Genomic DNA, 10,635 nt, shown 5'->3' on the forward strand with positions numbered 1-10,635 from the left:
CACACATTTAGCAGAGAGCTGGACATACAGTGGGTGTATTTAAGACTTAGCTATGAGAATCTTTTTCCATCTTTTATCATTTTACTTCCTTCCTCTTGAGATGGTAGTGCTGAGTACTTGCATCCCTTTTATCCAGTGTTAACAATGGTTTATTTCACAGACCTACCTTAGCTGATAAACTTCATGCAACATGGACATGACTCCTTTGAAATTCAGATCAATTTGTTACAATATGAAACAAATCCTGAGGCCTCAGAGAGAGCAAGTATTTTAATTCTATTGCTCTGATATACTTGGAAATTTTAGTTCCTTATTGTAACCTACACTATGAGAAATAGATTTACATGTTAGAAGAAGCAATTTTTTTAGATATTAGGATGTAATGCTTCACCAGAATGTTAGTTTGATAGGTTCCATTTCCTTTCTTAAAGATAGGAGAATGAGAACATGATCACATTGGTCTCCATTGTCTTAAAATTTCCCAAGTGCAAAGAAGCAGAAGTATGATACTCATGAGTTGGTAATCCCCACATCTGATGATGCAGATGTTCCATGTATTAGAAAATGTCTTTTGTCCCACAGGGACTTTGTATTATTTCAATAGATTAGGAAATTTGTTTTGTATTCTTCATTTTATAGTTATATATATTTATTTAAAACATTCTAAAATTATATATGCAGATTGCTATGGTTTATATGAGTGTTCTCCAGAGGTCTATAATGTAAAGGCTTGGTCTCCAGGGTGGTGCTGTAGGTAGGTGCTTTGGACCTTTAAGAAATGAGGCCTAGTAGGAGGTTCTTAGATAATTGGGGTATATCCTTAATGGGGATAGTGGCACCTCTGTTGAAGTATCTCTCTGCTTTGTTCTTGGCATAATATGTCATTCTCACCTGAGATCCAAATCATGTATGTGGCTGTCCAATGTTGGACTTGAACCTGCAGAACCGTGCCAAAACAACCCTGACTTTACTTCATAAGTGATGTGTATCAGGCATTTTATTATGGTGATGTATACGTTTATACACACACACACACACACACACACACATACCACATACATATTTAACTAACATATACATACATATTTATGTTATACTATAGAACTAACCTACATAGTGTGATATATATATAAAACTAAAATGCTTAACATAATATGGGTATTAAATATGTTTATATTTTATTACATACAGTAAAGATAATATCTACCATATGTATAGACTGTATGTCTTCTTTCAGAATTTTTCTTTACCTTTGATTTTCTGTGGTTAGATTATGTTATGCTTATATGTACAAGTGTGTATGAGTGTGTGTGCACATCTATTTTCATTGGTCTGCCTGCTTGATGTTCCCTGAATATCCTGGGTCTGTACTTTGGTGTGTCAGACATTAATTTGGGGGGAATTCTCAGTCATTATTGTTTCAAGTATTTATTATCGTTCTTTCTGGTATTCCTATAATAGATATTCAACTCTTGTAGTTGTCTCACAGATTAGAATATTCTTTTTTCCTTTCTTTTTTTTCTGTTTGTTTTTCAGTTTTGAAGTTTTATATCGAGATATCCTTAAGCTTAGGGTTTCTTTCTTCAACCATGTGAAGGCTACTAATAAACCCATCAAAGGCTTTATGCACTTTTCTTATAGTGATTTTTATCTCTAGCATTTTTTGTTCTTTATAATAAAGTTCATAATTCTACTTAAATTGTCCATTTGTTCTTGCATGCTGCCCGTTCATTAGGTCCCCTAGTATATTAATCATAGATATTTTAAGTTTCCTATCTGATTGGCCAACATCCCTGCTATATCTGACTGGTTCTGATGTTTGTTCTATCTCTTCAAACCATGTTTTCTGCCTTTTTAAGTTTTATAATTTTTTGATAGCTAGACATGATTTACTGTGTAAAAGAAGGTTCTAAATATATGTGTCTCTAGTAATGTAGTGGTAAGATGTGGGGAACATGAAACATTCTACAGTTGTATGATTGGATCTGTCTTTGGTGATCCTGTGCATCTGGACTGGACTGTTGCTGATGCATCTCCATTTTCTTCCTCTTGGTGGGAAACTGAGGCTAGAAGAAGTTTCTCCTAGAAGAAGATATAATTCTCTGTATTTGTCTTTAGGTCTCTGAAATATTGTGAACAAGGGTTTGCCTTCTGACTTTCTTCTCCTTTGGATTTAAGAAGTTTGTTGATTTCTCTGTTCAGTTTAATCCTGTTGTTAAGACAAAGTAATAACTTCAAATTTCCTTACATGCCAAGGCAGAAATGAAAAGTTATTTTATTGAAAAATAACTTCTAGTTTTACTGAAAAGCTGGATATTTAGAAAATAATCAGATGTTTCAGTGTGATGTAAAATAATGTTTCACTAAATAAAAGTATCACTCCACACTATTATTTCAGTGAAAACTGAAATAATAGAGCTACAAAGTAAAGAGGAATGAGATTAAATATTCCAAATAAGAATGGAATGCATACCCAACTAGACATATGAATAATATGTATCTGTTGTTAAAATGTCTAAGAAAGTAAGAAAAATTGCTTTAAGTTAAGAGTAAGTGTGCAGATCATGCTGAGTTCCAATCCTAGACAGACAGCTTTTTGAGTTACTGAAGGTGCAAGTGCCACCATCAGAAAAAACCTGTTTGTCTCTTCTGGACTATAATCCTGTTGAACATCCACATGTTACTTAATTCTAAATAAAACAATAAAATGATAACTTTTTGATAATTTTGTGAAGAAGTATTGTGATCCAATGAATTTATTTTTCTTTTGATCAAACTAAAAAGAAAAAAAAAACCTCTTTGATGTGGAAGTATTTTAAAACATGATGACTACATTTGACCAAAGCTATTAAAAATTAAAATCTGAAGAAAATTAAGAACTAAATTGCTCACAACATGTAATTAATCATTAGTTACAAAAGCAATAGCATCAGGCTTGGGATATAGCTCAGTTGGTAGAGTGCTTACCTCACATGCACAAGGCCCTGGATTCAATCCCTAGCACCACCACTAACAAAAAGCATCAATCAGAAATGGTAAGATCTTTAAGTTTTACTTATTCTGTGATTTTTTTTACTGTTCTTCTTTACTCATAAGTGAGGAATGAAGCAAGGCCATACATAATTCATAAAAAGCTTAGTTGTTTTTTATATATGTTGACAAAGATAATGAATGATGTGATTTGGAATAAAAATTCAAAAACCACTTCTAAAATTTGTCCAGTGAAGATCACAAAAATGTTTGTTTTTCTACAGTACATTGGAAAGTAATTACTCCATTCATCTGCTTCTGAAACATTTAAAATAAAATTTAGCCATGAAAAGAGTAAAATGATATAATGGCATAATCAGCAATAGTAATTATTTCTACTCTTGATATAAATTTGCATGATCTACAAGATCATGTATAAATTGTATAATCTATCTTTTAGGAGCTGACACATGCCCAATGAAAGCAAAATAAAAACACAGACATAGAATAGAGAAATGAACATGGTTCTGGAAGATCATTTGAACTGTCTTTGTGAGTGCACTTAATGGAAATATGGGTAAATTTCAGAATTTCTAAGATAATTTGCAAAGCAGTATTTGCATTTATATTATTACCAGGTGCTTTCAATCAATTATGTGGCCTAATGCTAGGATCAGAAAGAGGATCTAGCAGAAGAATTAGAGGTATACATTTGAAGTATTAGAAGGACCATTAGATAACAAAGCAATTTAGAAATTATTTCAATAACATCTAGTAAATTAAAAATTTCACAACTGGTAATTTTATCCACTAGATTTATACACATGACTGCATGTATTTCATGAGCCAGAAGATATCAACTTTCTGAGAATTATTGAGAATATGGATATATATAACTTGGGGTACAGTCTTTCTATATGCTGATAAAATGCTGTATGTGTCACAACTTATGAATATCTTATCAATGTACCCCTGGCAAAACTTGGAAAAGCAGGACTTTTAGTACTGGGAATGTCAGCATTAGCAGATGCCTTTACTCAAACTTGGCTCAAAATCAGCAGCACCGTCCTTCAGAGAACACCTATGAGATGGTGATCAGAAGAAGTCAAGATGGACTAAGAGTAAAGGTGGTTTTTTCTTAATTTTCCAAGCAATGAAATATGTGTGTAATTCTAGAGAGAATATTACCCTCTTTTTAATAGTAAACAAAATGGGTTGGATAGGATTTGATAATATAGATCAATTTGATTGGAAGAAAATAAAAGTAATATTTCATGTACATTTTAGTTTGCAGTTAGGAATACATGTTATTAGATCAAAGGCTATAAACAGATTCTCACATATAATAGATCTTAGCTGTAAACATTCCCTTGATTTCTTCTCTGTGGAGTAAATCAATTTGAAATAATTATGCTGCTAGGGAAAAGACTATATGAAAATTGAAAAGTTAATCATTCCATGATGTATACATATAACAAAATATTCTAAGCTGGGCACAGTGGAGCATGCCTATAAATCAGCATCTTGGGAGACTGAGGGAGGAGGTTTTCAAGTTCAAGACCAGCCTGGACATTTTAGGAAGACTCTCTCCTAAAATAAAATAATGAAAATGTCTGTGGATGTAGCTTGGTGGCAGAGGACCCTTGAGTTTTATCTAGTACCACAAACAAACATACAAAAAATCCTGTTATACCCCATAAGTATATATAATTGAACATTTTAGACATATATAACTAAATAACTGGCTCTGTGAAATGATCAGAAATGATTTTATCTAATGAAAATATTTTGGCTTATTTTTGCAAAGATATACATTGGGTAATTCCTTTATTGTCCAACATTATACAAGGGTCCAGTGTTATACAGGAGTCCAATGAAGCATCAGCACTTGACTGTGCCCTTTCATACCCTTCTTCTTGATCTCTGTGACTTCCTACTTTGTTAATTGTTTGATAATAATAAGAGCATTATTTATATGAAGCTCCTTGACTCATGACAACATAATTTCAGCATATAGTCTATTGTACTTGCGTTGGCCTTTCTAGATGCCCTGAATCTACTGAGAATATAAAATTACTAGGAGTTTTCTATTATTTAAAATTTGTTTTTAACTAAATGTTTTTCTTATGAGAATATGAATACCAGGTGCAAAGTTAGAGATTTTTTACCCCTTGGAGACATATAGTAACTCTAAATGGGACAAGAAATGTAGGCTGAACAAGTGAAAGTTGGAAATAATCCCACAAACCAAAGGTGTTTACATATTAGCATATCAACATCAGGCCAAATCAAATCCTTTATAACCTTGCCCCACACTGATTGGAGAGGCATATGTTTTGAGCACTGTGTAAGCACTCTTAGCATTGATTAGTTTTTGACAGGATTCTCAACAAAGTATATTTTTGAGGTTTATAATTATATTAATATTTATCAATGTTAATATGAAATTATCTGTTGCTTTTTATCTGCTGGTTGTTTTCCTCTTTGAATCTCAGGACAAAAATTCTATTGTTTCATTAAATGTACCCGCTTCTCCTGGCTACTGTCAAGATGGGGATTTCATTACTGGTGGACTTTTTTCCCTAAGAGTGACTGATGGTGACACCAGAAGCCAATTTGGCTTTGAAGATAAATTTTGTATGCCAGATTACATTCTTGTGTAAGTATTTGACTTCTCTGAAGTGCATAAGAAGGTTTAAAAAGCACTCTATAGCTGAGAATTATTTTACCTTGTTTAAAGTTGTAGGACATGGTGATGAGAATTTTTTTTAACTTATATACTTTTAAATTGGTTTATTGTAAACTACTTTTGTGTATTTCCATGGGTAATTTAGCAAAATATATTTTTCCTGAAATATATCACATAATCCAAGGCAGGAAAAATGTGAATTCTAAATTTAATTCCATTTACTTCATCTCTGACCTTACTTGCTCTGCCTCAAGCTGCACATAAAAAAGCCAAAACTGTAAATTTGAATGTAAATCATCATACTGTCAGGTTAATTTTTTTTAGGCACCCAATTTCTCAACATTTTCTACAGCAAATATTTTATTTATTTCTTAGATTGTCATGTGTTTTTTTTTTAACTTATCTTTTGTAGAAATAAAAAGAATACTATCTTTGCATCTTTGCCTTCTAGGGATCTTACTTATAAGCATTATCAGCACCTGCTGGCCATGGTTTTTGCTGTAGAGAAAATCAACAAGGGCCTGAATATGTTGTGCAATTTGTCTCTTGGATTCCACCTCTTCAATATGAATTTCTGACTTTATTGAGATGAAGGCTATGGAGAGTTCCATGTCTTGGCTTTTAGGAGAGTGTCCTCCAGTTCCTAATTATGACTGTAGGTATAAGAAGAGAAACAAGCTGGTGGCTGTGGTAGGAGGCATTTCAACAGGGATAACAGCTTGTAGTTCCCAGGTACTAAGCCTCTACAATGTCCCCCAGTAAATGAAGAATTTTGTGTTTTCTAAATTTAACGTAGTAATGTAGTAACACAAGTCAAAATTTAATTTATACTTATGAAAAGATATGGGACTTCTTAAAAATATATTGTTTAACTTTTATTTGCTAAAAGATATTTATTCACAATACAAAATTTTATAATAAAGTTTCCTTATGAAAACTTAAAATGGAGAAAAGCATATAGATAATAGGATATATAATAATGATGACCTGAAATCTCATAGGCTAGAGAAAATATCCTTTGCTTTTGTTGGTGTTATCATTACATTTTTTCTATGAAATTATGGAGCATCATATATATTTGGGAATATGACAATTCTAATCACAGGCTTCTTTTTACTCTTTTGTAACATGCAGTATTATGAATGTTTTTCATTTATTGTCAATTATTTATTTGCAATATCAATTTAAGTTACAACATAATATTTCTACAAAAGTTATTTAGTCAATTGATTATGAGCAGACATTGGATTGTTTTCAATTTTCCTTTATTATACAGTTTTAAAAGTTATTTTACTGATTAGTTAAATTTAATTTTTCTAATAGTAGCATTTCAAGTAAAATGTATTCATTTTTGCAAAGTTTATGGTAAAATTAAAAAACTTGCTATCTAGGATATTAGTTTGCCACAAATATTGCTGAGATTCTGTTTACTTTCCTCTTAACATTGCTGGATTAGTTTTTAAAATCTTTGTCAAGTAGAAGAAGCTATTAGTGATTTTTTTCTGTTTCAATTTTCATTAACTTGTGTTTAAGAGTTAATTTAATTCCTTTTTAAAATGTATTCTTAATTTTATCTTTTGGTTATGTAATGGTAAGGTCGAGATTTTATATTTTCTTATTGGTTAAAAAATCTTCCTTCTGGGCTGGGGTTGTGGCTCAGTGGCAGAGCACTTGCCTCACATGTGTGAGGCACTGGGTTCAATCCTCAGCACCACATAAAATGAATAAATAAAGGTACTGTGTCCATCTACAACTAAAAACCAATTTTAAATCTTTCTTCTTGTCATTTCCCTACTAAAAAACGCAATCTTTCAAATTATAGAAGAAAGTAAACTTTTTAAAAAATAATTTCAAATACATATTCTAAAAATTAACATCTTAAAAGTTGTTCATTAATATTTTGCGGAGAATCTTTAAACAAAACTAAAACTAGAGATTAGTTTAATAAGCTTCTTCTATTCATCATTGAGCTTCAACAAATAAAAAAATTGATTTATTTTGTGCTTTTATTAAATATTGATTTTTTTCTTATGTTTCCTTCTTTCTTATTAAAGACAGATGTACATCTTTATTTTATGCTTTCATAATTTTTTTTCCTTTCTTCTTTCTCTCTCTCTCTCTAATGTTTAAAACATCCATTCATCCATCCAGCTATGTGACAAGCATTTAATAACCATCTATGTCCAAAGATCATGGTTTTATATTTTTATTTTTTGGTACCTGGGATTAAACCTAAGGTTGCTTTATCTGAGTTACATCCCCATCTCTTTTTGTTTTTTTATTTTGAGGCAAGTTCTCACTAAGTTGCTTAAGGACTCACAACTTTTAATTCTGCTGCCTCAGCCTCCTAAATTTATGGGATTACAGGCATGAGCCATCATGTAGAGCAGATCATGGTTTTAGAAGTGATGTGTGAGATCTCTGTTAAACATTCAAGCATAGATGCTTTGTCAGTAGTGAAATATATGGACATATAGTTTGGGTAAAATTCTATGGTAGACATATAAATTTGGGAGAAATTTAGGGAATGTATGCTTGTGGAAAATGGAAAACATCCCAGTCTGAGCCATGGAGTCTTCTGATATTTTCAATTTGGAGAGATGTGGAAGATTCAGTAAGGTAGATTGATAATGTTTTATATCCCAAAATTAATTATGAAAAGATCACTCTGGAAACTGGCAAAGGGACATGTTTCAAGGAAAAGATTCTTATCTACTGTTTTACACCAAAGTAGATTCAGTAAAAAGAGTTCTGTTAATTGGCAATTTGATTTAGCAAATTAGATAATTAATGACTTGGTTTTTAAAGGATGAATTGTGGTGGGGATATCCCATAGAGCAAGTCTGAGAGAAAAGTCAAGCAACATATAGGATCAGCATTCTAGATAATTCATTTGCAGAGTTTTTTTATGAAGAAGAATAGTGACATGGGGTGGGGAGCTAGAGGGTATTGGGTAAAGAGATATTTTATATGTAGTGATGGGAAAATAATTAGACTTTTCTCCTTCATTTTGGCATATCTGTGGGTGTATACAGGTATAACAGCAAAGTATTATACTTATTTAAGTATAAGTCCATATACAGACTTCTTTCTCTAGTGAATTTTAAACTGCTTAATGCATTCTCTTTTCTCATTTAATTTGATTATGTGTTATGGCTTCAAGAAGAAAATCTAGTGTTAAATTTTATTTGCTTTGGTAATCCAGAAAGGTTATAGCCCAGTATGGAAAGATTTTTTTTAATGTTTTTTTGGGAGGAGGGGTGGGTTGGTACAGGGATTAAACTCAGGGGAACTCCACCATTGAGCCACATTCCCAGCCCTATTTTTTAATTTTATTTAGAGTCAGTCTCACTGAATTACTTGCCTTACTTTTGCTGAAGCTGGCTTTGAACTTACAGTCCTCCTGCCTCAGCCTTCCGAGCTGTTGGGATTACAGGTGTGCACCATCATGCCCAGCTGAAAATGTTTTTTTTTTTTTTTATTGGTACATTATAGCTATACATAATAGTGCAATCAATATTGACAATCACATATGCAAGGAATATAATTTGTCCCATTTTGGTTCTTAGTACTTTCTCCTTCAGCTTCTCCTCCCACCCTTCTACCTCACTGGCCTTTCCTGGTCTATTTTTTTTATAAATTGATACTTAAAAATAAACAGTGAAATTCACTATGGTATATTCACACAAATATACAGCATGCTTTGGTCGACCTCATTCTGCTATTCTTCCCCTTTTCCATCCCTTCCCAATCCCTCAACCTCCTTCCTCAATTCCATTTTTTTTCAATTTTCATGGTGTTTTAACTCCTATACTTTGCCCCCTTTATTTTGTTCTAGCTTCTGCATATGAGAGGCAACACTCAACTCTGGACTTTCTGAGTCTGGCTTATTTCATAAGTTTCATCTATGAACTGGATAATACCATAATTTTGTTCTTTATGGCTGAGGAAAAGTCCATCATGTATATATATACCACATTCTCTTTATGCATTCACTTGAGCATCTGGACTGGTTGCATAACTTGGCTATTGTAAATTGTGCTGCTATAGTTATTAATGTGCTTATATCACTATCATATCCTGATATTAGTTCTTTTGGATAAATACCAAAAGGTGGTACATTAAGCATTTATATTTATATTAAAAAACAAATAATCTAATGTTATAACTCAAGGCCATAGAAAAGGAAAAACAAACTAATTCTAAAACAAATAAAAGAGTGGAAATAATTAAGATCAGAGCTTAAATGAAGTTGAGAAAAATACAAAGGATCAATTGAGGGTTGGTTCATTGAAAAAATTGACATACCCTTAGCCAAACTAACCAAAAAAGAGAGAAGACCCAAGTCAACAAAATTAGAGCTTAAAAGGGAGATACAATAGACACTTCTGAAATTCAGGAGCATTAGAAATTATTTTGAAAATTTATGCTCCAATAAACAAGAAAATCTAGAAGATATTGACAAATTTCTAGACTCATATTACTGACCCAAATTAAACCATGGAGTAAAGAAAACCTAAAGAGATTAATATCAAGCAAAGGGATAGAAGTAGCAATTAAATACCTATAAACAAAGAAAAGCCAAGGGCCAGAAGGATTCTCAGCCAAGTACTACCAAACTTATAAAAAAAGAACTAATACCAGTCTTCCTCAGTATGGAAAATTATTATTATTTTTTTATGTCGGAATTACTTTTCATGCATTTTTTTATTATTTTTTTATTGGTTGTTCACAACATTACAAAGCTCATGACATATCATATTTCATACATTAGATTGAAGTGGGTTATGAACTCCCAATTTTACCCCAAATGCAGATTGCAGAATCACGTTGGTTACACATCCACAATTTTACATAATGCACAATTAGTAATTGTTGTATTCTGCTACTTTTCCTATCCCCTACTATCCCCCCTCCCCTCCCCTCCCATCTTCTCTCTCTACCCCATCTATTGTAATTCATTTCTCTCCTTGTTA

The 10,635-nt window shown here is 32.1% G+C and overlaps 1 pseudogene; it reads left to right on the top strand.

Moving 5' to 3' along the window:
- Positions 1-5,411: 5,411 nt before the first annotated feature.
- On the top strand, positions 5,412-6,421 carry LOC144249002 (vomeronasal type-2 receptor 26-like; annotated as a pseudogene).
- The last annotated feature ends 4,214 nt before the right edge of the window (positions 6,422-10,635 follow it).

This window comes from Urocitellus parryii, chromosome 5 (genome assembly GCF_045843805.1).
Source record: "Urocitellus parryii isolate mUroPar1 chromosome 5, mUroPar1.hap1, whole genome shotgun sequence".
NCBI lineage: Eukaryota > Metazoa > Chordata > Mammalia > Rodentia > Sciuridae > Urocitellus > Urocitellus parryii.